This window comes from Strix aluco, chromosome W (genome assembly GCF_031877795.1).
Source record: "Strix aluco isolate bStrAlu1 chromosome W, bStrAlu1.hap1, whole genome shotgun sequence".
NCBI classification, from domain to species: Eukaryota; Metazoa; Chordata; class Aves; order Strigiformes; family Strigidae; genus Strix; species Strix aluco.
The window spans coordinates 6539658-6566765 of NC_133970.1; the positions used below are offsets into that span (position 1 = coordinate 6539658).

The 27108-nt window shown below is 53.0% G+C and overlaps 1 pseudogene; it reads right to left on the bottom strand.

Annotated features, from left to right (window-relative positions):
- Window positions 1-698: 698 nt before the first annotated feature.
- On the bottom strand, window positions 699-25682 carry LOC141917829 (talin-1-like; annotated as a pseudogene).
- Window positions 25683-27108: the final 1426 nt, after the last annotated feature.

Genomic DNA, 27108 nt, shown 5'->3' on the forward strand with positions numbered 1-27108 from the left:
AAGTTACAAAAATAGCACATCTTGGAAAATGTTGCAGGCACTTGGGAAGGAGGAAGAGAGCAGAGCTGGCTGGGGCCATGAGAGGGTAAAGCCCAGTAGGAAGCCAAGAGCAGCTCCAGGGACAAACCCATTGCATTCCCCCACGCAGAGTAGAGGCAGTGCAGCTTCCAGCCCTCCCAAAAGGGGCCCAAGTTTATAAGATGCTCATGGGGGGGAGGGTGCTTGGTGTCTCCCAGGGAAGCTGGGAAGGAAGAGAAGAAGGAGGAGGGAGATTCAGCCAGCAATATGGCACTGGAGATGAAAGGTGGCTCCATACAAGAGCTCAGTGAGGGACCACGCTGCTCCCTGCACCCCGCACAGAAGAGAGAGAAGAAAGGAGCACAAGTGGGAATGATGAAGGCACACGGAAACATCCCCCGCACGGGAGAACTCTCTGGCCCCCCACCCTGGGGCTGGTGCGTGAACCCTGAGCTGGTGCAGCCCCGGCTCCCACCCCAGCTGGGCCCCTCCAGGCACTCTGGCGTGCCCTGGGTGTGCATGGGTAGGTGGGCTTAGTGCAGTGCTGGAAAGTGGCGGCTGGGTTAGTCCCAGTGCTCTGGGTGCAGGCAGAGCTCTGGTCTAGCCCAGGCAGCCCTCCGCTTGAGGAGGGTTGTCTTAAATAGGAGCAGGTGGATGGTAGTCTGTGTGGTGAGCGGGGCTCAGTTCTGCTCCTTGGTCCACAGCTCCGAGGGCAGGAACTTGTACTGCTGCTGCCAGATCATGGACAGCTTCATCCGTGCCTCCTCCAGCTCCCGCTCCTTGCACAGAATTTCCTCTTGGGCAGCGATGATCTGCCAGGAAAGCATAGCAAGTGCCCTGGGGTCACAACTGCTTCTCTGTCAGGGATGGCCAGAGCCTCTGCCGTGGCAATGCCGAGCCCAGAGCCAGGCTCTTGGGCTACTGCTTACCCTCAGCACAGCCACAGCCTCCCTAGGCTGGCGTGGCTCTGGACACAAGGGCTACTGTCCCTACAGTGGGACTGCGGTCCTCTGGAGATAATGGGGAGAAGCAGAGCTCCTGGGGCTCAGCCCCACAGGCCCTGCGGAGAGTCTCAGCTGCAAGCCCGTGGCCAGGAGGCAGCACTGGGACCTGTGGCAGTCCATACCAGGTAGCTCTCACCCCTTACCAAATGCTCTGCCCTTCACGCATGTCCTGGACACTGGGATGGTGCAGGCACCACACCAAGGGCGTTATGCTCCTGGGAGCGTGCACAGTCACTGGCTGTGCTTGCTGCTACACATGGAAGGACAAGGGTGAAGCCATGGTGTTTAATTGGCACTGGGTGGGATGGGTGTACCCACACCATTATTTTGAGGCTCTGCAGAGACGTGCCCTGTGCTGGTGGGTGGTAGGACATGCTCCTGAGATGGGTGCACACAGGCTGCAGTGGCAGCCAGAGCCAGCCCTGATCCATGAGAGCAGCCCCACTCCTCACCTGTGCAATTCCCCCGACCATCTTCTCCTTCACCACTACCATCTCATCATGGTCCTGGAAGGCAGCTGCCTTCTGTGCTGCCTTCACCAAATTGTCCGATGCTTTCTTCACCGCACTGCCGGCAGACTGCAGTGGGGAAGAGGGGGAGTGGCAGCATAAATCCCAGCCCCAGTGCATGACCAATGCCTGACCCAGTGTGAAGGAACTCCTGCCCCAGGCCAGGCATGCTGAGAGCTGCAGGCAGGGATTCCTTTACATGGCTCGCTGCTGCACTACTACCACCCACTCATGACCATTTCAGGCACTGCTGCTCCCAGCTGGGCTCTGGCTCCCATCTGAGCTGCGGGGCGGGGGGGGGGGGGGGGGGGGGGGGAGGCAACACTGATGACCCTCTGATGACCCTTTGCCCTGAGGGAATGGTGCTAGGCATTAACCACTTGTGTGCCATGGCCTCTGAGGATTAAGAGTGCTACGAAACATGCCCCCCAAATATTAACCTAATGCCAGTGCACATATTTCAGGCATTTCCATGCCAGTTCATCAGCCCTGAATGCACCCAGGCTCACCAGCCCAGCATCACATATACACCTGGCCCACAGTAGCAGTAAAATCCAAGCTACCTGGAGCCTGCAACCCAACAAGCTCCCCACTGATACACACAGACAGGGAGTGTGAGCCTTGGGGAGACACCTCTGCTGTGGAGGGCCCCATCCTGAAGTCCCATGTGCCCTCACTCTACTACCACCCACCTCTCAAGCAGCCGGGAGGAGGCAGCTGGGGCTGGAGGGCAGCCTGGGACTCACCTGGAGCCGTTTCATGGCCTCTGAGTCATGGTCAGCCTTCACCTTGCAGGCTGTGCTGTGGAGGCAGCCACCCATTTGGCTGACAAGATGAGCTTCTCCTCACTGGCATGGCCCTGCACTGCTGCATTGGCAGCTTCACACAGGTTGTTGGTGGCAGCAGCCACCATGCATGCCTGTGGCAAGAGAGGTGGTCGGGGGTTTCAGGAGCCTCCCTCAGAGAATATACCTGGACTGGCCCCAAGGAGATCGTGGGACATGGGATGTGGATGACCAGCTTCCATGACATGTCTTAGCTGGTGGGAGAGGGAGCAAGAAGCAAGGCTGCTTCTTCCATAGAGGAGAAGCACAAAGACAGAGCATCCTCATCTTTGCAGCAGGAGCTGAGAGGAGGGTCCCCCCCCATCCCATGGGCATGGCCTTGATACTCACAGCTGAAATGAGTCCCTGGGACCACTGTCCATTGTCCACTGCATTGGCAGGGATGGTGCCCACCTGTGGGGTGGGAGAGGAGGAGTGAGGCTCACTGCCCTGCACACCCCTTGCCACAGAGCCCAAGGGCTGCAAGCAGCCCCAGGAGAAGGGAGAGCCCACCACAGCCCTAGATTTTCTTTACCCCTTACAGCCTTACCTTTCCTTGGGCCATTAATTCTCGCTGGGCTGCTGAGGCTGCCTTCACCAGGGCGCTTGTGGCTGCAGCAATGGATTTGACAGCTTCCAGGATCTGCTTCTCGAAGTTCAGGCTCTCATCTGCTTGATGCAGGCCAAAGCAGGTTGTAAGTCCCAGGCAGGGGTGCTGGGACAGATGGGGCAGAGCAGGAAGATGGCTGAGGGGGGCTGAGGGGGGCACATATAGAGCTGGATTAAAGGCCATGGGGTGCAGAAGGGTGCAGGCTGCCCAAGAAAGGTCCAGCCAAGGATGTGGGAGGTAGCAGGAGCGCAGGAAGAGAGACTGGCTGTTGGATGGGGCTTCCCACGCGTGACCCTTCATGTCTGGCTGAGGCCCAGGCAGGAGAGCCCCAGCCCTCCCCAAGCTGAGCATGGGGCTCAGCACCACTACACCTTGGGCTTGGCCCTTGGTTTCAGCTGCTCTAGCTTCTTGGTTGCAGCCTCAATGGCAGCCGCTGCCCCCAGCAGCTCATTTTCAGCGATGATGGTGGGGTCTTCTGGGTCAACCCACCCTGTCCCTAGAAAAACCAGGAAGTGAGGCAGGTTAAACCTGTGTGCAACCTCATTTCTGACTTGCCCTACCTCCTCTAGCAGCTGAGCCCTCCACCCTAATCTCAGTCCTTAGTCCTACCTCCTTGAGCAGGACCTTTCCTTACCTTTCATGGCCTCAGCTGCCTGAATGAGCTCGGTGACAGAGCTGGCCACACGCTTGGAGTAGCCTGCCAGCTGTTGCTTCAGCTCGTGAGTCGGCTTCTGCAGGATCTGTGGGGAAGGAGCAGAGGTAAGCACCTGGAAAAGAAGGGGCCCCACTGGCCTGTTTGGGGTGTGCTCCCCAGGGAAGGAGAGTGGGATTCCCCAGCATGCGTGTATGTATTGGGCATTGTCTGTGATGCTTTCTTGAGTGACCCTGGCTGGTCTCCTCCTGCCCGAGGATGGGATGAGCATCCACATCTTCTGGGACATCTTGCAGACACAAGTCCCTCAGTGCAAGCCTTCCTGCATTCAGTGGCTATCCCCTCCAGAATTTCTCCCCCCCCCAAAAAAAGTATTTCAAGCTCCAGAAGCATTTCCCCCTCACTGTCCCCATTTTGGAGGTTTGTCTGCAAAGACAAGCTGGGCAAGGGGGAGGACCCTGGAGGGCTGGCCCACCAGTGCAAGATGGCAGGCAGAGCCACAGGGGTCCTTCACTGGGGCAGGGGGACAGACATGCACACCCCATGGCATGTGTGTGTGCATACACACAGGATCCCTATGCGCGGAGTTCACTGCTGGCCCAACTTGCACTGCACAGGCAGCAGCCACCCTGTCAGCTAGAGCAGGTGTGAGTACACATGTGTGCACACATGGACCCCAGGGTCCTTGCAGACACACGCAAGTGCCACCCCAGCACTGGGCTGGGCACGCAGACATGCTGTGAGCAAGGCTCATGCTGAGGTTAGACACTGGCGGGCACCCCAATGTCGCCTTACTCACCAGCTGACAGAGAGGGAGGGAGAAGAGAGAGAAGACAGCAGTGAATGCCCTGTCTGGGAAACATGGGCACTGGGGATGGGGAGCACAGGAAGGTGGGTGCTCTCTGGTGGGGGGTGAAGGGCAGCCAAGAGGAGAGGTGGGAATGAAGGATCAGAGGCCCTGGGTAGGGAGCCGTGCTGCCAGCATTAGCTCATACTTCAGCCTCAGCAGTGCTAGGGGAGCTGGGGTGCCAGGAGGAGGCCAGCTGCCCAGACCCAGAGGAGCCACCTACACCCAGAGCAGCCAAGGAGCCATTCTCCTCCTCGCCCCCCTTTGTACCTTATTTCTCCCCACCCTGAATTGTTTCACTGCTGTTTTCAGCCACTGGATCTCTGCTTTTGAGGAGAGACACCTATCGTTACCAAATACCAAGACCTGGTGGAGGTTCGAAATTCTTCCTCTCCCCAGTGAAATATGCAGGCTTTCCTACTCTTCTGCTGGGAGCCATGTTTTCCATCCTGAGTCAAATAATCCCCTTTCTTGAACCCTAATCATGCTTGTTCATGCTCCATGTTCCCATGGGGACCCAGCATACAGCAACGGTCTTGCTGCTACCAGGGAGCGAGGCAGTATTGCATCTGCCATCTCCCTTCCCATTCCCCTACATGCCGCGATTGAGAGACGGGAGGCAGGCTTGATGCAAGCAAAGTTCTCCACTTTATTACATGTAACACTCATTTTTATAGAAAATCAGAAGATGCGTGTGTTAAATTGATTGGTTGCTAAGCTTCAGAATTCTTATCAGCGCGCGCTAATTGGTAGCTACTTAACACTTAGCAAGTGGACTAATAGCAACTAAGCCGCTCCTATAAAAAACTCTAAATTCCTTGCTGTCTGCACCGTCTTCGGCCGTTTATCAAGCATGACTCACAGGTTAGCAATTCTTCACCATATCAGCACTTTTCCCGGTGCTTTTCTCTTCCCTTTATCAGGCCTCCCAAGGTTTGTAGCCTACAAGTTCCAGTACATCCCCCTCTAACAACGGAGCAGTACAGGCCGTTCTGTCTGAGTCCTTCAAGTCGTACCCGACATCTCCCCCTTCCTTTTGCACAAAAAGAATTTTCTTCACGGAGCGTTCCATCAATCGTTGCAGACATTGTAACAAACAGGGTAAAAAAAGCAATAAGAGAATAAAAACAGTTAAAGCATAAACAATAGTCTTCACTAAGCTTCTTATCCAGCCTGATAGCCCCCGCTCTCCAAAGAGTTTGTCTAACCAATCCCACCGATCATCTTGTCGGAGTTTAGAGACTCCCTTTTTAAGTTGTTGAATACTGGCATGAATCGATTCTGAGTGGTCAGAGAGATTCATACAACACATACCTTCAAAATCTTCACAACCATGGCCTTGTGCTAAAAGCAAAAAATCTATAGCAGCTCTATTTTGCAATGTGGCATGGCGAACACTATCTACATCTAACAGAAGACCAGACAATGCCTTGCTAGTGGCATTTGTCTGTTTAGCAAGCCAGCAGCCAAGCTTATCTAATGTTGCTAACGCTTTCCCAGCAGCAGCTCCTGGTAGCAAAAAAGAAGCAAAAAAGCAGTGACTAAAAAACCAAAATTCTGTATTATCGTCACAGTTGGGGGTATATGCATGAAAGCTACACTTTGCCCTGTAGGGTAAGTGATGTTGTAAAATCATAGATGTATTAGGAGTCAGGACAGAGAGGTGTCCGAGGCTACATGGACTTCCCTTTATATGAGAAGGAATAACAGGCCACGCTCTGTCCCCACAAATAAAGAATATACCCAATAGTAACAAAAAAGGAGCATTGCTAGATTTGGACAGCTTTGTTGCTGTGTAATTACACCAGGCACTAGCATTTTTAAAGATAGGATGAGCAGGAGAAACATCCCATGCTTTAGACTGATTCTTTCCGGTATAGTTAAACTTAACACAAAAATCCATTTTTACTGATCCAAGGAGTTCAATTTCTTGTGGTTCCAGAGTAGCCTGTGGGAGAAAGGAGACCCATGCATCCCATTCACTCGTTAAATTTGGTGACAGAGCTGGAAAAGCATATTTTACACTCTCAGGTATTGGCCACTTATCTAGTGGCAGACTCATGAGGCATGTGGAAAAAGGGTTGTTAGGTGAGGCGGTGGCAAGACACAAAGTGTCTTGTCCAGTTATATTTGCTAGCGTGACCCATACATTGACCTTAGGGAGTGCAGGGGGAAATAAATAGCCCTGCGCTATTGTCATGAGCGCCAGGAAAACAGATATTATTTTAAAGAATTCTTTTTGCCCCCTTTTCTCTTCCACGCTAATCGCTTCCTGCATTTTTCTTTGGTCCATCTAACGATCCCCAGTTTATGAAGCTCCGTAGGTGTCCTCCGTAGCCTCAAGAAGGTCAGGAAGTTGTTCCGGAGGATGATCTGGAGGTTGAGTAGGGTCCCCGCTGGACTTGTCGGGTGCTCGAGGCAGGGATTCACGGAAAGGACGTACGTTCTTTGCTGGAATCCACCTGGGGCCTTTTTCTGTAGAGACACAAGCATAACCTCTTCCCCACGTGACAAGAGGATATGGTCCCATTATTTTACCTGTTTCCAGGTCGTGAACCAACACTGGGGCTTTAACTCGTGTCTCATCTTGTAGGACAGTTAATTAAAGCAGCTTGCTGAAGTCCTCAGGAGGACTAAGCTAGAGGAAGACTGGATCAAAAGGGTGCAGCTGGTGCTTGCAGTCATCACCTCTGCCACTGTGGGCACTGCCCCTCTCCCACGGGCTGAAGTCTCTTACTCCCACCACTCTCACTGGAAGCTGCTTCAGGATTTTGCTCCTGTGTTGTCGAATTTCCAGCCTCCACCTGTTTACAGCCAGTTAATCTCCATCTGTTGTTAGCCAAATACCTTTCTTCAGAGCCTTTTCATCTCTCTGACATCTGCTTCCATGGCAGGGGCTCAGCCACGTGCTGTGCCAGCACAGGCAGTGAAGGGGGCTGTTCAAAGACCTCAGCGGGAGGAGGTACAGAGCCTAGAGAACCTTGGGGGTTTGGGGAGCACCCTGGCATTCATGTGCAGCCTCTGCACACCCTGGGAACCAGGGTGGGGACACTCACCACCAGCATGTGCTCCAGCAGCTCCAGGTAGCCATTGGTGCACTCCTTGCCAAAGTGCAGTGCCCACTGCTGCATATCCCCACTCACCTCTGGATGGTAGGTGGCTTCCTGAAACCCAGAGACAGCAAACCCTGATTCACATCCAGGCACCTCCCCTGCAGGGTGCATGCTGCCCCCCACAAACCCATGCTAGACCCACAGCCCCTGCTGACCCCTGCTGTACCTTGCAGGCACACAGCATATCTGCAATGGCACAGCAGCTAAGGTTTGCCGTGGCGATGACTTCTTCCTGTCGACATGAGTTGCCAGAGGCCACCTCTTTGGCTGTGGCCATTGTGATGCCTTTTGTCATACAGATGAAGTCCTCTGGGGTGGAGACCATGGTGGGAGGCATGGGGGAGAAGACCTGCAAGGCGAGAGGTGGCAGTGAGGCATGGGGGCAGCTGGCAGGTGTGTGTGTGGGGGGGGGAGCAGCCATGCTTCCATGGCTGTACTCACTGCCAGCTCTTGGTGTATGTGCTCTATCATGGCCTCCAGTGCCTGCATCCCCTTTGTGGCCTCATCCTTGATGGCCTTCACTGTCTTCAGCAAGGAAGTGACGTTTGTCACCATCACCTGTGGAAGGGAGAACACCAGGTGAAGCCCCACATAAGCTGTGGGCTGCTGCCAGCACCTATTCCTCCCTCATGGTTTGGTCCAAAACTGCCCCGTCCCCATACTCTACTCGCACCATCTCATCTTGTTCTCCCATCAGTGCCTCCTCTGCATGTTGTGCTCCACCTTTTATGTGCCACTTCCTCCCCCACCTTGCCTTGACTGCCCCCCAGTTGTCCTCCTGCCTCCAGGCAGTCAGAGAAGCCCCCCTGCTCTTTCTCCAGACCCCTGTCCCATCCCCTCCTTCCCATCATGTTCAACTCAGACCATAGCAGAGTTCTTCAGCTGGTAGACAGCAGGGTCATCCCCAACTTTGCCAGCAGCTGCCTTGGTGGCACTGATCAGGTCCCAAAGTGCCTTGGCCACATCCTTCACAGAATTGATGAGGACCACCTAGGAGAGAACAAGACCAGGGCAACAGCTTGGCTATGGTTATGCTCAGGCTGGGGCTGGTGTGGTTCAGCAGCAGGAAATTTGGACACCCCAGGACACATGGTATACATGGAGTCCAGCTCAGCCAGCACCGGCCAAAGCCCAGCCAGCCCTCTCCACAACATGCAGAGTCCAGCCCAGAGCACCACACAACACCTTCAACCCTCAGCCACTTTAAGCAAGCTATAAGCAGCCTCCATTCACCCCACACACCCCATCCCACCTGAGTCTCCAGGTCTTCAGATCCCAGGCTGGCAGCACCAGCTTTACCACCTCCACCAGGTGGGTGATGGTAGACACAGAGGACTGGGCAGCCTGGGCTAGCTTCTCCTGGCTGGCTGTGGCATTCTGCACGAGCACCTTGGTGTCCTCCACCAGCGTCTTGGCTGTCTTCAAGATGCCCTCCCTAGGGAGAAGGGAGTCAGAGAGGACACAGCCCTCTACACACACACATATTCTTGGGGTGTAGAGACTCTAGACCGTGCCTTCTGTACGTACGAGCTGGAGGGAAAACAGAGCCAGCATGACCTGAACTTGCAGCTCTTCTTGGGGCTGGTCCGCAGCTCAGAAAGATGAGAGACTGCAGAACACAGCCTGCCCCTGGTCTCTGGATGAGCAGAGGCTGGGCAAGGCACCCAGGTACTGTCGCTGTTGAGATGGACACGACAAACACCGAATTGTACAAAATGGCTACTTCATTCTTCTAACAAGCCTTTTTATAACTTTATTAAGAGTATGTGTCCATATATGATTGGTTTAATTAGAGACTAACAGTTCGTGATTGGATGACCTCTTCTCTGTTGCAACCTCGATAACCTTCCTTTCCTTGCGGTCAGGCAGTTCCGGTCTGGTAGTTCCTTATTCTTGTTTACTCAGCTCTTCTCGGGACTTTCAAGCCTCTTAAGGGTACACGGTTATCTGCTCAAGGTCAATACCAAACTTACGTTCTGATCCCTCGGACCAGCCGAGGTCTCCCATAAGGTACCTGTGGTCAGTGAAGGTCTCCGAGTTCTCCTGATTGAGGGTTCCTGCCATGGCAAACATGATGGTGGTGTCGAGGTCAGCAATGATGCCAGAGACGGCACTGGCCACTGTGATGCAGGCTTGTGTCCCGCGGTTCCCAGCCTGCAGGGCTGCTGGCACGCGAGACACCTGCAGGGCATGAGCAGGGCAACTGGGGGAGCAGAGCAGGTTCAGGCATACTACCTCCAACTACCACTGCACACAACCTCCAACACCTCCCCAGAACAGAGCCACTTCACACCAAGGAGGGGAACTGGGAATCGTGTGGTTTGGACACCCCTTCTTAGCTTCCATATTTTTACCTTGTACCTATCATGTTTGAGGGTTCAGGAGATATTGGACTCCGCTAGTTTCCAAATGAATAAGGTTTGCATGATGGGCATCAGAGCATCACAGCCCATTCCTTCTTTAACTGCTCAACTCAATTTCAGTACTTAGGCAAGCACTCATAGGAGAACATGTTTCCTGAAAGCAATCTTGGAAAGGAAGGACCTGCAGGAGGCCCTGAGCGTGCAGACACATGCCGGGCACTATGAACAAGTGTTTGTTTTGTTTTTGTAACCTTGCTTACAAGCATTGCTGCTCTACCCTTATCAACTATCTTTTTAGCCATATTTTTGTCTGTTATTCAGAAGTGTGTTCTTTGGATTGACTGACGGACAGGATGCTTTCCACCATGTCAGCAAAAGGTACAGGAGAGATCAATCACCCAGCATAAGCTGCAGGCTGGCTAGAGAAGCAGCAAATGCTACACCCACCACTGCAAGAGCTGATTTGGAGGGCCTTGGGCTGCCACCATATGCTGGGTTTGTGTGGCGGGGTTTTTGGTAGTGGGGGAGGGGACTACAGCAGTGGCCCCCTGTGAGAATCTTCTCGAAAGCTCCCCCCCTCCCGGCTCCAAGCTGGACCTGCCTCTGGCCAAGGCCAAGCCAATTAGCGATGGTGGCTGTGCCTCTTCAATAATGTATTTAAGAAGGGGAACCTGAGAGCTGGAGGGACTTGGAGGACGAGTTACGAGAAGGACACCTACGCAAACACCAAGGTCAGTGGAAGGAAGGAGGAGGAAGGGGGGGAGGTGCGCCAGAGCAGAAAGCCCCCCTCTATCCTGTGGTGAGATGGCAGGGCCACCCCCCTGCCACCCACAGAGGTCACTGGAGGAGCAGAGTCCCTCCTGCAGCCTGTGGACCCCTGGGACTCTGTGGAAAGAAGAAGCCTCCACTGTTGTAGTTTGGTGCTGGGAGAACTGCAACAAGTGGGGGTGACACACGCTGGAGCATCTTGGGAAGAATACATCCCATGGGGAAGACTCACAGCGGAGAAGGTTTGTGGAGGACTGTCTCCCGTGAGAGGGATGCCAGGTGGAGCAGGGGGAAGAATGCAGAAGAGTGCTTCCCCCACACCTTGGAGGAAGAAGCGGTGGACTGACTGCACCCCCCATCCCCTGACCCTGTGCCACTGGGGAAGGAGGTAGAGATATCAGGAACAAAGCTGAGCCCAGGAAGAAGGGAGGTGTGGGGGGAGGTGCTTTTAAGATGTGGTAAAGCTTCTCACTGTCCTATTCTGTCTGTTAAGTGTTGTTGTTGTTAGTGTTTTGAATTAAAGTGGTCCTTTTTTTTAATTCCCCTAACAAGCCTGTCTTTTGCCTGTGACCATTAATGGGTGAGTGACCCCTCCCTGTCCGTTATCCCAATTCCTGAGCCTTCTGATTCATTTGTCTCCTTCCTAGCGCTGGGAGGGAAGGGGTGAATGAATGGCTGATGGTGCTCAGTTGCCCTCTGGGCTCAAATCATGACACACCAGTGTGTAGATTAGTCTTCCCTGGCAGGACATCATTGGCATGTCAGCAGGCAGCACCTGAATGTTGCACTCATCACAACACCAGCTGCTGTTACAAGTGCCTGGAGAGGGGGATCCATCCTCCACCCCATCAGCTGAATCAGGCCAGGGCAAGCATGGCTGAGAGAGCTGACAGAGCCCAACAGGATCAGGGGAGAGCCCAGCGCGATGGCTCCAAGGGCACGTGGCTCAATCCAGCATCCCTCCCACCTCACCATGCCATTTCACCTCTCTTCGGGCCGCTCACTTTCTCAGAAACCTTGTGTGTGCTCTCGATCAGCTCCTTCTTGGTGTAGGCATCGCTGGGGCTGCACTGCAGGGCTCCAGCCTTAGTGACCAGGGCAGCACAGCCATGAACCAGCTCCTGCACCCAGTGCTTGATGTGGAAGCCGATCTGGAGGGGAACACGTGCGTGAGAGATCCAGCAGGGAACTAAACCATTAAGTCCATGATACCTGCTGGGAAACCCCAGCCACCCCCACGCAGCTCCTCTCTTCCAATCCTCCCAACTCAGGCGGAAGGAAAAGGAAACATGGCTTTGCTCCATGTTTCCACACCATGTTGCAAGGGAGGTCTGAATGCTGCCTGCCCCCAGCTCCAATGGGAGGTTCGAGTGCCCCTGTCCTCTGCTCTCGTGCCCCAGTAAATCCTGCTCTGCCCCATGGCACACCCCACCCTCGCACCTCTTTGTTCTCGGCAGTGAGTGCAGCCAGCTTGGTCTCTTGCGCCAGCTTCCTGTACTCATTGGTGAGCTGGCTGGCCAGTATGCCCAGCTCATCTGGGTTGGTGGTGGATTTGGTGACCTGATGATGGAAGAAGACCAGGAGGTGAAGGGGCCCTACACTGGGATGGGCAAGCAAGGAGGGTGGTTGCCCTGTCTGGGTGGCAGGCACCACTTTCTGTGGTGATAGGCTTGCTTACACTCACCATCTCCTGCACAGTCACTGCGATGGCCTTGGCTGTCTTTATCATCGTGGTCTGGTAGTCCACAAAGGTCCCCTCTGGCTCGCCCATTGGCCCCTTGTCCAGATGCATGAGACCATCAGGAGAGTCTGGATCCAGCCACAGCCCAGAGACCTTTTAGGGTGATGTGAGAGACAAGAAACCAGGCCTGCGAGAAACTAAGAAAAGCAGCCTGAGAAAGCAAAACTTGAGGCTGATCGAAGAAATGCCTCAAACACTCGCAAGACAAAACTGTGAGTCACAGGGTGGATGGTGTGGAGGTTGAAGCTGATAAGGCTGCCCCAATAACACAGGATAGAGCTGGAGGAGGGAGCCCTGTGGAGACAGGACGGCTCTGCTCTGGTGCACCTGGCCAAATTTCAAGGACCATCTGTCCGGTGAATGACCTTTGCTTCATTATCCATGAAATGCATATTAAAGTTAACACCCCTCAATATGCTAACGAGGGCTAACATGATCATGCTAATTACATCATCCCATGAAACACCTTACCCCTCCCCGTACATGGGATACGTAGGGATGTGGGTCGACCTAGGGGACAGACCCAAGGAGAGTGTGTATAAATTGAGGGAGGGGAAGAAAGGGGGGAGCCCTGGAGAGTGCAGTGAAGCGAAGAAGATGGATGCAAGTGAAAAAGACGGCTGCCTCCTGGAACCCTCACTGGCGGGATCGATGCAGAAACCCAGATCGGTGATCTGTATTTCCCTATTCCCTCTATCTCCCTCTTTTCCTTTTTCCAGTAAGAAATGCAAGGCATATTGTATTGCTTGCCACAGCTTGCTATATACTTAGCCAATTATCGTGTGTTCAATTAGTACATTGTGGGTAGTTAATGAATCACAGAATCGTCTAGGTTGGAAAAGACCTTGAAGATCATCCAGTCCAACCATTAACCTAACATTGACAGTTCCCAACTACACCATATCCCTAAGCATTATGTCGACCCTACTCTTAAACACCTCCAGGGATGGGGACTCCACCACCTCCCTGGGCAGCCCATTCCAATGCCTAACAACCCGTTCTGTAAAGAAATACTTCCTAATATCTAGTCTAAACCTTCCCTGGCGCAACTTGAGGCCATTCCCTCTTGTCCTATCGCTTGTTACTTGGTTAAAGAGACTCATCCCCAGCTCTCTGCACCCTCCTTTCAGGTAGTTGTAGAGGGCGAAGAGGTCTCCCCTCATCCTCCTCTTCTCCAGACTAAACAGCCCCAGTTCCCTCAGCCGTTCCTCATAAGACCTGCACTCCAGACCCTTCACCAGCTTCGTTGCCCTTCTTTGGACACGCTCGAGTAATTCAATGTCCTTTTTGTAGTGAGGGGCCCAAAACTGAACACAGTAATCGAGGTGCGGCCTCACCAGTGCTGAGTACAGGGGTAAGATCACTTCCCTGTCCCTGCTGGCCATGCTATTTCTGATACAAGCCAGGATACCATTGGCCTTCTTGGCCACCTGGGCACACTGCTGTTTCATGTTCAGCTGGCTGTCAATCAACACCCCCAGGTCCCTCTCTGACTGGCAGCTCTCCAGCCACTCCTCCCCAAGCCTGTAGCGCTGCTGGGGGTTGTTGTGGCCAAAGTGCAGAACCTGGAATTTGGCCTTATTAAAACTCCTCCAGTTGGCCTTAGCCCATCGCTCCAGCCTGTCCAGATCTCTCTGCAGAGCCTCCCTACCCTCGAGCAGATCAACACTCCCACCCAACTTGGTGTCATCTGCAAACTTACTGAGGGTGCACTCGATCCCCTCGTCTAGATCATCAATAAAGATGTTAAACAGGAGTGGCCCCAAAACCGAGCCCTGGGGGACACCACTCGTGACCGGCCACTAACCAGATTTAACTCCGTTCACCACAACTCTTTGGGCCCAGCCATCCAGCCAGTTTTTTACTCAGCAAAGCATGTGCCCATCTAAGCCACGAGCAGCCAGTTTCGCCAGGAGAATGCTGTGGGAAACGGTGTCAAAGGCCTTACTAAAGTCAAGGTAAACAACATCCACAGCCTTTCCCTCATCCAATAAGCGGGTCGCCCTGTCGTAGAAGGAGATCAGGTTTGTTCAGGCAGGACCTGCCTTTCATAAACCCATGCTGACTAGGCCTGATCCCCTGGTTGTCCATTATATGACTTGTAATGGCACTCGATATGACCTGCTCCATGACATTCCCTGGCACCGAGGTCAGACTGACAGGTCTATAGTTTCCTGGATCTTCCTTTCTGCCTTTCTTGTAGATGGGTGTCACAGTTGGTACCCTCCAGTCCAATGGGACCTCCCCAATTAGCCATGATTTCAGGTAAATCATGGAAAGCAGCTTGGCGAGCACATCTGCCAACTCTTTCAGCACCCTTGGGTGTAACCCATCCGGTCCCACAGACTTGTGTGCATCCAAGTGGTGTAGCAGGTCTCTGATGACCTCCTCTTCAACTGTGCTGACGTCAGTCTGCTTCCCCTCCCCATCTCCCAGCTCATGAGGCTGGGTGTCCAGGGAACAGCCAGTTCCACTGCTAAAGACTGAGGCAAAGTAGGCGTTGAGCACCTCAGCCTTTTCCTCATCCTTAGTTACCATGTTCCCCTCTGCATCCAATAAAGGAGGGAGATTTTCCCTAATCCTCCTTTTGCTGTTGACGAATTTATAGAAACATTTTTTATTATCCTTAACAGCTGTAGCCAAGTTGAGCTCTAGCTGCGCTTTGGCTCTCCTAATGTTCTCCCTGCATAGCTTCACTACATCTTTATAGTCTTCATGAGAGACCAGGCCCCTCTTCCAAAGGCGATAGATTCTCCTTTTGTTCTTGAGATCCAGCCAGAGGTCCCTGTTTAGCCAGGCCGGTCTCCTTCCCCGCCTGCTTGTTTTTCAGCACACGGGAACAGCCTGCTCCTGTGCCTTTAAGACTTTGCTCTTGAAGTATGTCCAGCCTTCCTGGACTCCCATATCCTTCAAGACAGCCTCCCACAGGATTTTGTTAATCAGTCTTTTGAACAGGTCAAAGTTTGCCCTCCGGATGTCTAAGGTGGCAATTTTACTAACCCCTCTCTTTGTTTCTCGAAGGATCAAAAATTCGATCATCTCATGATCAGTGCACCCTAGACGGCCTCCAACCTTTACTTCCCCCACAAGCTCTTCCCTGTTCACCAGAAGCAGGTCCAGGAGGGCACCTTCCCTGGTCGGCTCACTCACCAGCTGTGTGAGGAAGTTATCCTCCACACATTTCAGGAACCTCCTGGATTGTTCCCCCTCTGCTGTGCTGTGATCCCAGCAGATACCCGGGAGGTTAAAGTCCCCCACAAGAACAGCGGCAAGTGACCGCGAGATTTCTCCCAACTGTTTATAGAAAGCTTCATCCACCTCACTGCTTTGGTTGGGGGGTCTATAGCAGACTCCCACAGCAAGATCTGCTTTATTGGTCCTTAACCTAATCCAAACACTCTCAACCCCATTATGACTATACTTGATTTCTGAGCTCTCATAACATTCTCTTACATACAGGGCCACTCCACCACCTCTCCTTCCCTGTCTATCCCTCCTGAAGAGCTTGTAGCCATCGATTACAGCACTCCAGTCGTGTGAGGCATCCCACCACGTTTCTGTTATAGCTACTATGTCATAGTTCTTGTGTTGCATCATGGCTTCAAGCTCCCCCTGTTTGTTGCTCATACTGCATTCATTGGTATAGATGTACTTGAGAGGAGCTAATGAATCCAACACCTTTTTGTGAGTGTGGGCCCCATTCCCTACCAGACCCTTCTCAGGTGCTTCCACGGTTCCTAAACATCTTTCCCTTCTCTCAAATGAAGTGGCAGAGGGAGAGCCCTCACCAGTCCACCATCCTTCAAGCTTTGGCATGCTTCCCTTGAGCTTGTTCCTAACAGGCCCAATTATCTGGACTTGTTTGGACTTGGAGACTTGTTGTACGCTCCATTGGGGATTTGCGAATCTGAGTCACTTGTCTCCCTCATGAGGTTCCCCCCAGCACCCTCTCTTCACCTGGCACTCACAGCATCCTGCCCGAGAGGTGTCAAGGTCTCAAAGTCATCCAGCATGGCCTGGGCTGTGTGCACCACCTGCATGCTGGAGTTGATGGTGCTGGTCAGGGCTTGCTGGGCTGCAGTCTGCAACACAGGGACAGACTAAGGTACACCAGGGGCTCTGTGTCCAGGCTCAAATATTCAGCTCATGCACCCTCCCACAACGTGGTGTAACACACTGTTGATGACAGTGCTCTAGGCAAGCACCTCCACAAAAGGAGGGTGCACCCAGCAAAAAGGGGGTCTCCCCTCTGCCCCTCCCCCTAGGAAATACTCCAACCCACTGCAAAGCATCTGCTCAGGGTGGGTATGAGCAAGTCCAACAGTTAGGCAGCTCCTAGGGAGCAGATGTAGAGGGACCTTTTTAAATGCTTCTCTGTCTGCAGAGAAGGATGTGGGGGGTGGTGGGGGGACAGGGACACAACACACCACGACAACACATCAACACCAGGCACAGGGCTCTGCTGCAAACAATGGCACTGGTGGGGCTGGCTGGGCACAGTAGCTTGGGGTGGCACAACCTGAAGGAGAGGCTGCGGCTGCCAGTCAGGGGAAAACACCAGGGTGGAGCTCAAGTTTGCAGGAGGACGCCAGCTCAGCCAGGCCAGCAAGTGCACGAGGCCAGTGGCACAGAGCCCCTGTTCTTCACAGAATCACAGAATCATCTAGGTTGGAAAAGACCTTGAAGATCATCTAGTCCAACCATTAACCTAACACTGACAGTTCCCAACTACACCATATCCCTAAGCGTTATGTCGACCCTACTCTTAAACACCTCCAGGGATGGGGACTCCACCACCTCCCTGGGCAGCCCATTCCAATGCCTAACAACCCGTTCTGTAAAGAAATACTTCCTAATATCTAGTCTAAACCTTCCCTGGCGCAACTTGAGGCCATTCCCTCTTGTCCTATCGCTTGTTACTTGGTTAAAGAGACTCATCCCCAGCTCTCTGCACCCTCCTTTCAGGTAGTTGTAGAGGGCGAAGAGGTCTCCCCTCAGCCTCCTCTTCTCCAGACTAAACAGCCCCAGTTCCCTCAGCCGTTCCTCATAAGACCTGCGCTCCAGACCCTTCACCAGCTTCGTTGCCCTTCTTTGGACACGCTCGAGTAATTCAATGTCCTTTTTGTAGTGAGGGGCCCAAAACTGAACACAGTAATCGAGGTGCGGCCTCACCAGTGCTGAGTACAGGGGTAAGATCACTTCCCTGTCCCTGCTGGCCACGCTATTTCTGATGCAAGCCAGGATACCATTGTCAAGCAAACGCCTGGCCGCAGACCCAAATGGACAGGTCTCTGCAAGCCTGACGAGCACCTCTCGGAGTCTGTCCCCTACGGTGGGCATGGGGAGAGCTTACCAGGGGAGGCGTGTGCCCTCAGTGCATCTGGTCACTGGTGATCTGCAGTTGAGACTGCAGCATCATGCCCACCTGTAAGTTTTCTGGTCCTCCAGCCCCTGTCCGCATGATGGCTGGCAGGGCCACTGAGCCCAGCTCCACCTTGCCTACATGGTTAAACTGCTGCTGCAAGACAGTCAACCTGAAACAGAGAGAAATACCAGGTCAAGGGATGCCCACAGCCCCAGCATCAGGCTCTCTGGGAGAGCTGCTGCTGAAGGACTGGCAGTTCTTCCTCCAGACACACTGTGCTGCAAGCTTGGCTGGAGCCCACTCTCCATTCAACTTCTGCTTGGCAGCTAACTTGCTCCTAAAGGACTTACTTCTTTGGAGACACGGAGTCTTCCAGCATGGTGGACTCCTCATCTCTCTCCAGTCCAAAGTGGTCTTTGCTCTTTTTTCTGTGGAGGGAAAGAGAAAACAGGTCAGCCAGCACACACCTCCCAGCCTCCTCCTCCTGCAGCCCAGGCACTACACCAGGACCATGGGGTCCCCCCAGCAGCACTGTGTGCCAATGGCTGTCTGAAGACAGATGGAAGGGGCACCCTGCACCCCTCTCCGGAGAGGAGACGGTTATCGGCACCTGGCTGCCCTTCCCAGCACATCCTCACCTTTTTCAGGATGATGTCAATGTAGCTGGCAATCAGCTGGGCAATCTGTTCCCCCTCTGTCGTCTGCACTGAGTAGTAACCATCCTGATAATCTCCAAAATCCTGCAACAGCACAGCACAGGGTAGCACCGGAGCATAGCACTGGCAGCTATCCTGAGCCCCTCTGGTATGCACTAAGCTCCCAGTGCTGGCCTCCAAAACAAGCCAGGGCTGGGAGAGGCACTGGAGGGCAAGGCTGTCCCACTGCAGGGCAATACCCAAGAGACGGGTTGGTTGGTGTGAGAGCAGACCCCCACAGGGTCACCATCAGGGAGGCCAGGTGGAGGACCAGGGCTGGCCCCTACCAGGGTGAAGCTCTTGGGTCCAGCACTTGATGTTGGTCAGGCTCCACTCCTGAATCACTTCCTTGGTCTTCTCATCCACGCGCATCACGCACTCCTTGGTGATCCCCAACAACTGCAGCACCAGCTTGTTCTTCCCCTTCATCTTCTGCAGGCTGCGACAGAAGGGTTACGGGCTGCCCCCAAGATGGATCCATCCATGCAGAGACCTTTAAGGCCTCCCTTGGCTACCAAACACCCTCAAGGCCACACTTTCAGGTGGTGACAACCATGACATGGGGCTTGGAAATGAGAAAAAGCATGTACCAAGAAGTGAGAAGGCAGCACACAGGGAAGGCCAAGGACAGGCAGATAGTGGGGATGCAGGGAAAACTGAAGCAACGTGGGTTGATGGGTAGCAGCTTAACAACAGATGGAGAGATACTGGAGAATGGAAATTCTGGTCAGGGGAGCCACTGCTCTACCTTGACCAGGAAGAAGGAGACCCTGTAGGTCTTGAGAGAACGGGCAAGTTTCATGTAGCAAACTTTGGCCTCAATCTTGCTCATGTTCCCGCAGTTCTTGGTGGGCCTGTGACAGCAAAGAGAGAACATCACACTAGCTCCATGGTCCCCTGGCTGTGCCACCATCACCCTGTCATTGCCTTTCCAGGCTCTTCCCACCCCACCAGCATCCCCTGCCCCTGCTACAGCATACCTCTGACCCTCTGAGACCTCAGGAGCAGGAGCTGCCTTGTCTGCCCACCTACAGCTCTTATTTCTCACCTGCCAAGCCACTACACGCTGCTTCCAGGGACAAGAATAGCCTCAACCTTTGGCAAGGACGAACAAGAAGCCCAAATCTTAACACCCCTCCCCACATAACATGAAGATCTTGTGCTCCCCTTTCTGCTTGATGTACTCCTTGGGCAGGAAATCCTTGAGTCTGCCAAGAGACAGCCAAGCCAGCTGTTAGTGGCAGAGCCCGAAGCCAGTGCTTGCCTTTGCCTACAAAGAGGCCCAACCCAGAGCCTTGGACAAACCCCTGCCAGGGCACGGGCTGGGAGTTTTTGGGAGCAGGAAGGATGTGGGAGAGGTTGCTGCATTAATGAAAGCTGCCCCAGGAGCCACCCTGCCAAGAGCAGGGTGGAGGTGCTAAGGATGCAGCCTCTCGCATGGCATCAGAGGAGGCTGTACAGTGGGCCAAGGTCCCCCCCCATCAGAAGGGGAGCTGGCTGCATGTCCCAGGAAAGTGCCAGAGGGAGCAGGACAGGGGGCTGGCACCCCTTGCAGCTGGCATGGACCTCCATGCTTGGGGACCATGCTGCAGGGAGGAGAGAGGTCACTCCAGAGACATCTGTATCCTCGAGCACTGTGTGCTGGTACAGTGCTGGGGGATGTTGAGCTGCTTGAGCCGCCTGGAAACAAGCCCGAGGGCTCCCCGGGACACCCACTCCAGAAAGCCTAGCTTGTGCTTCTGCTCATTGTGCGGCCCAAACTGGATCTGGCACTGGTAGCCAGCAAACTCACAGGCTTTGTCAAAGGAGACAGGGTGGGAACCATTAAGGATGTCATCGCGAGCCTGTGTGGGAAGAGAAGACACCACTGTGGGCCAGGCAACCACACAGCCCTGCCACCACTCCCCTCCACACTGGGCAGGACCTGTTTTCCATACAGAAAAGAAATGGCCATGAAAAAGAGGAGGATGTAGGAGCAGGCTGTCCCCTATAGGAACCATCACCATGCCTGGAAGAGGAACAGCAGTAGGACTTCAGGATGGTTCCTACCAGGCAGAGGAGACACGGGATCCCCTGCAGAACTCTAGAGTACACAGAGGGCAGGGCTGGGATTGCCAGCATTGGCTCTTACCCAGAAAACCTCTCCCAGGAGATAACTGGGCATCCTGAAGTGCCTCCTGTAGGTGGCTCCTGGCCAAAACCCTCAGCCACCAGCCCTGGCAGGGGGAAGGCACAGGGCAGCGGAGAGAGGTGCTCCAGGGGGCTGTACCTGCACATAGAGCAGGCTGAGCTGCACAGGATCTTGCAAGTCCACATTCTGGTCAGAGTAGAAGAACTTGTGCCGCAGCAGCAGCGTTTCATTGCTGTCAATGCCTTGCTCACACAGGGTCCGGCCGTGGTCCAGCCAATTCATTGCAGGCAACACCAGGGCGTGAGCAGGGACAGACACCCAGGCAGGGCTGGTCCCAGCCCTGGGGCTGCTCACGCAGAACAAGAAATGGATGTCCGTTTGGTGCATCTCAGCTCTCATCCCTCTGCCCTGGGCCTCCACACAGGAGAGACTCCAAGGAGCATGGGTACACGTCCCCTCGTCACAGTCCTTTCCACTCCCCTACACTGGGTCTTCCCCTTGCAGGGCGAGACCTGCTCCCCTCCCTGCCCACCAGCTCTCCTCCCCACTGCCTTCAGCACAGACTGACCCCATGCCCAGCATGTGCAGGCACATACACTCATCTGTGTGCAACTTCTGCTTGACCATATTCTCATCTTGCAGCAGGGTCTTGTCCTTCTTGAGGGTGCTGGTAACCTCCTCCTTCTTCTCTTCCATAGTCTCCCGAACAAGTGAGTACTCATCCTAGTTGGTGATGCCTGCAGAGGCAGAGCTCAGCACGACATCACTGCCAAATACAGAGCCTTGAGTGACACGGGTGCAGAGTGGTATCCTCTCCCCAGTGTCAGGCACCCCTCAGAAATCCCTGCTGCCAAGCTATCTGCCGCAGAGGTGCTGCCAGTACCCTGGTACCCCCCAACAGATGCTGCCATCTCTCCCCACTTCCCTTCCTCCCTGTTGCTGCTGCCCCCTCCTCTCACCGATCCAGGCACAGATCGTCATGAGCATGTCCACGACTGTTTTGGAGTCATCCACTGTTGCGGGAGGATATCGGACCTGCACAACTCTATGAGAGTTATAACAAGCAAAGCTGTTTATTTTTCCATTAGTACATACTTATGCTCTCACCAAAGCTCTTGCTTCATAATTAGCAAATCAGCAATTAGACAGCTATCAACCTTCTCTCCTATCAGCATAAAACCACTCTAACACGCGCTGTGCAGACCAATCACCTTCTTGTTCACGCGCTGTTCACGCGGCGGTAACTTCTCACAGTTCAGTACTTTTCCACAGTTCAGTGTTGCAGCTGTCCGTTGTTTTTCCCTGCCACCTTGGCACAACTCAGCAGTTTCTTATCTTTCTCCCAAGGCCTGTTTCTCATCAAAGCCTAGCTGTTGATTCAGAGGCTGTGCAGGGCTGACAGGCCGATGTCTCCCACATCTCCCCCTTCTTTGTGTTATAGTTGCACCTGCAAGACTTGTTTCAGAGCTTTATCAATTAAGCTTTAGACAAACTTCAGAAAACACAGCATACATAAACGATTCTACAAAAGGCTAAAAGTAAAACAGCAGTTACAGTTACTAGTTGAAAAGACTAGGACAGTCTTTGACTAAGTATTACAAAATAAGGAAGATACAGCATAGCACACTTACTTAATGGGGTACTAACATTCAGATCCGCAATTGCTGGGGAACCCTGGATGCAGCGAGAATTTAGAGTACCCTTCCTCGCAAACCGGAAATCCTACGCGATGCGTCCATCCGTAGGTGAGGCATCCAAAGTCGCTGCAAGCAGGTCCAGCCTCTAAATCAACAGGCCAAAATAACTGGCAATTTTCTTTGAGCGGAAACATCTGATCTCATCCTCCTGTTGGGTTCGACCCAGAGCCTGGCCACCACTCAAGGGGGAAAACCAAGGGAGTTTCTAATAAGGTTAAACACTTGAGTCCTTAATTCTTAATATTACTAAACAAAGAAAGTTGAATACACACATTCTTATAGCATTTCATCCTTATTAATAACTACATTTTGTCTAAGCTACATCTTTCACTAGTGACTAGTAAGCCTATATATTTCATTAAGGAGTTGCAATTACTGTCAGCATTTTCTCTTAAAAGAGTTGGCAACTGTAGTGTGATTAAGGACAGAGATAGTGTATTTTGTCCCATTGCAGTAGCAAGCATTACCCATACATTCTGCTTAAATGATCAGTCGAAGAGACCGCAAACTGTCGGCACAGGGGCACCCACAGCACCCACAGCCGGCTCCTGAGTGTCCACCAAAAGCTGCCTCTCATGCCTCAGGTGTGGTCGCACACACCTTGCCGGTAACCACCGGGGACCGTGACCTGTGGAGACACAAGCATAACCTATTCCCCAGGTTATTAAAGGATATGGTCCTTCCCAGTTACCACTTTCCATGTTTTTTGCTAACACTTGAGCCTTGCCCTGGACTTCTTGTTGATCTGGTATCTGCGACGAGAAGTGATGCAATATTGATGGCACCTGTGAGACAGGGGAAATGTTTAAAAAGTTCATGGCATATAATGCCTTATTTAGCCTTTTGTGAGGTGTAGATTGATACCCTCCATCTCCCCCGTTTTGTTGTTGCAATAGACGCTTTAGCGTGCCATGCGTACGCTCCACAATGGCCTGTCCGGTCGGTGAGTGGGGAATACCGGTCAGATGCTTGACTCCCCACTGTATGGCAGGACGCAAACACTGCTCCAGAAAAGGTATCAACAGACACAGGTACATATTTTAACGTTCCAAATGCAGCAAAGTGAGTGACGTCAGATTGCCATAATTCTGAGGAGGTGAGTCCCCGAGGGTTGACACCACTAGCTGTTGAAGAGAGGGAGTCCTCTGGTATTCAGGGCAAGTGGCAATGATGTCTTTAGCCTGACGCCTTGATGAAGAAAACTGGTTTTGTATTGCCCTGGCGTTTTGGTGGAAAAAATGCATGTGAAAGCCGAGCTTGGTCAAAGACATTTGTATTAGCCACTGTAACATGTGCATAGTAACCGGAACAATGATACACACAGGTTCCTGACCAGCAAGTAATAGTAGGCACTGCCTACCTTTCATGATCAGTTTGGCAAACATCCAGGCACAATGCAAGGCAGCAGGGCAGGCACCTGCATCACCTCCCCACTGTGGCCATATCTGACTGCAGAGCCAAGGTGGGTACCTGGTGGAAGGACATGGGATGGATGCTCGCCCCATTGCGAAGCATGTAGTAGTCCAGAGCCTTTCAGCATCCAGCCAGATCCCTTTCTTTGGGTCTTCATCCAAGAGGAACAGCCTAAAATCATTGGCTGAAAAACAAGTAAAATTTCTGCCAGGGTAATCCTGAGCAGGACAGGGCCGCCATGATGCCTGCCAGCGTGTGCCCAGGGATGTGCCTCAGCCCAGCACACGAAGCACAGCAGTACTGTGCATGGTGGAGCCCAGCAAAAAGCTGGCAAGCAATCTTCAAGGTACATATTTTACCATAAAGTTATTGTTGGAAGCAAAGTGAAGCAAAGGTCCGCGCGTGGAAGCAAAACAAAAAGAAAACAGATTTATTCTCTACTTCCCATGAACAGGCGATGTCGGGCCTTCTCAGGAAGCAGGGCTCCAATACGCGCAGTGGTTGCCTCGGAGGACCAAGGGTGACCCCACCCCCTTCCTCCTTTCTCCCAGCTTTATACTGAGCAGACATCATATGGTCTGGAATATCCCTTTGGTCAGTTCGGGTCAGCTGTCCTGGTTGTGTCCCCTCCCAAGATCTTGCCCACCCCGTCCCACTGTGGGGGGGAGAAATGTCGGAAAGAGCCTTGGTGCTGTGTAAGCACTACTCAGCAGTAGCCACAACACCAGTGTGCTATCAACACCCTGCCAGCTCCCAACATAAAACACAGCACCATGAGGGCTGCTATAGGGGAAAACCAATTCCGGCTCAGCCAGACCCAGTACAGTCTGGCTTCAAAACAGCAAAAAATCTGCAAAACACACATTTCCTTAACACATGGTGCCCAGAACAAACACAGGATGGGATGGAGATCCAGTGATTTGTGTTGCCATGGCACCAAGGAGGAATGAGAAGCGAGGTGGAGGCCACTCTGTCCCGTTCTTCCACTTTTCTCAAGGAACATTTGACACGACTATGCAGATTTATCTCCTGCTCTTCCCCTTCTCTCAAGGACTGTTTTGCAGAACTCTGTGGACCTTATCTCTCATTCTTCCTCTTTTCCCACAAAACCAGTGCACACCTTGCACCAAGGAATGTGCTGTGTCGTTACTCAAGAAACAATGGCTTGACCACAGTCCCACCCACTCACACATACATACTGAGATAAATACTACCCCTGAGTTTGTATCTAAATCAGAGGGATGATAATCTGATACCAAATCAGAGGGACAGATCGATGGGTTTGTACTCCTCGCCACCACCCCACCCCCCCAGAAGGGACACCTTTTCGTAAGATTTGGGCCCTCGGCTACGCCAAGTGATTACCCAGGAATTAAGTGTGTGTGATTGCAATTGTTTTTGTGTGTAGTGCTATATAGCCAACCTGCAGTTTGTGCATTTATCGTAGGCAATCTCAAAGAATCTGTAGATGTTGCATAGGAACAAACTGTACTATTTGTGAACCTGACTGCTTCTCTTGAATGCCACCGGACCTACAGCACATGGGCTGTTCGTGCATCTGGTGTCAGGCCTATAGTTATGGCCATAATTGGCATAGCTATTAAGAGATAAGTCCAGCCACCCCTAGCCCCTCTAATCTCTGAGGACCGGCTAGAACGCAAGGGGATTCATCTCTTACCAAATTAATTCATTACCTTAAATGCAACAGTTATCTATGGGAAAAAAATCATCTGAAGCATGCCTATGCAATGCCAAACTTGGAACTGACCACAACTGAAGGAAGAGCTTGGAGTTGTGGTTAACAGCTTTCTGAAATCTTCAGTGCAGTGTGTAGCAGCGGCCAAAGCAAGGTAGTAAAATGCTGGGCATCACTGGGAAGGGTGCTGGGAACTTGTCTATAAAACCTAGGCACATCCACACTGAGTACTCCATGGTGGTGTGTTCTGCACCTCCCCAGGATACAGTGGAGCTTGAAAAGATAGAGAGGGGCAACTTAAATGATAGAGCCTTGGTATGAGTGACTAAAGATGCTGGGACTCCTCTGGGGAGGAGACTGAAGGAGGATGGGATTGAAGCTTACAAGGTATGTTGGGTTTGTGTGTGGTGGGGGTTTTTGGTAGCAAGGGAGGGGGCTACGGCAGTGGCCCCTGTGAGAAGCTTCTTGAAGCTCCCCCAGATCCAAGTTGGACCCGCCTCTGCCGAAGGCCGAGCCAATTAGTGATGGTGGCTGCGCCTCTGTGATAATGTATTTAAGAAGGGGAACCTGGGAGGAGGAGTAGGAGTTATGAGGAGGACACCTATGCAAACACTGAGGTCAGTGGAAGAAAGGAGAGAAGAGGGGGAGGTGTGCTGGAGCAGAGATTCCCCTGCAGCCCATGGTGAGAGGGCAGGCTGTGCCCCTGCAGCCCATGGAGGTCACTGGTAAAGCAGATGCCCACCTGTAGCCCATGGAGGACCCCACACTGGAGCAGGTGGCTGCGCCCAAAGAAGGCTGGGACTCTGAGGGAAGCACTGGGAGTATTGGAACACATATGAGGGACCCACGCTGGAGCAGTTCATGAAGAGCTGCAGCCTGTGGGAAGGACTTATGTCAGAGAAAGTTTGTGGAGGACTGTCTCCTGTGAGAGGGACCCCATGCTGGAGCAGGGGAAGAGCGTGAGGGGTCCTCCCCCTGAGGAGGAAGGAGAAGAGGGACTGACCGCAACCCCCATCCCCTGTCCCCCTGCACTGCTGTAGGGGGAGGAGGGAGACAAATCGGAAGCAAAGCTGAGCCCAGGAAGAAGGGAGGGGCAGGGGGAAGGTGTAGGTGTTTTTAAGATGTGGTTGTATTTCTCACTGTCCTACGCTGTTAAGTGTTGTTGTTAGTGTCCGAATTAAGTTGATGTTCTTTTTTTTCCCCTAATGAGTCTGTCTTTTGCCCATGACCGTAATGGGTGAGTCATCCCTCTCTGTCCTTATCTCGATTCCTGAGCCTTTTGTCTTATTTTCTCCTTCCCATTCCTGTGGAGAAAGGAGTGAGTGAGCAGCTTCGTGGTGCTCAGTTGTCCGCTGGGCTCAAACCGTGACACAAGGTCTCAGAAGTGGTGAGAAAGTATAGAAGTGCTGTTCACCAAATCCTACTCCCTCAGGGCTGGAGTACCCAGTGAGAGTGCTTATGATGATGCCCAGGCAGTGGCACCCTGGCTTGGACCCACAGGGATGGCCCCGTCTTCTTGCTGCAAGAGGCTAGGAGCATGCATGGCTTTGCCCTGGGAAAGGTCCTTCTCCACCTTTCCAACAACCCCATGCCACAGGCTGTCTTAGCTCGCTGGTAAGTTTATAATGAGTCATCTCCTTGGCAGCTCTCTGCAGGGAAGGG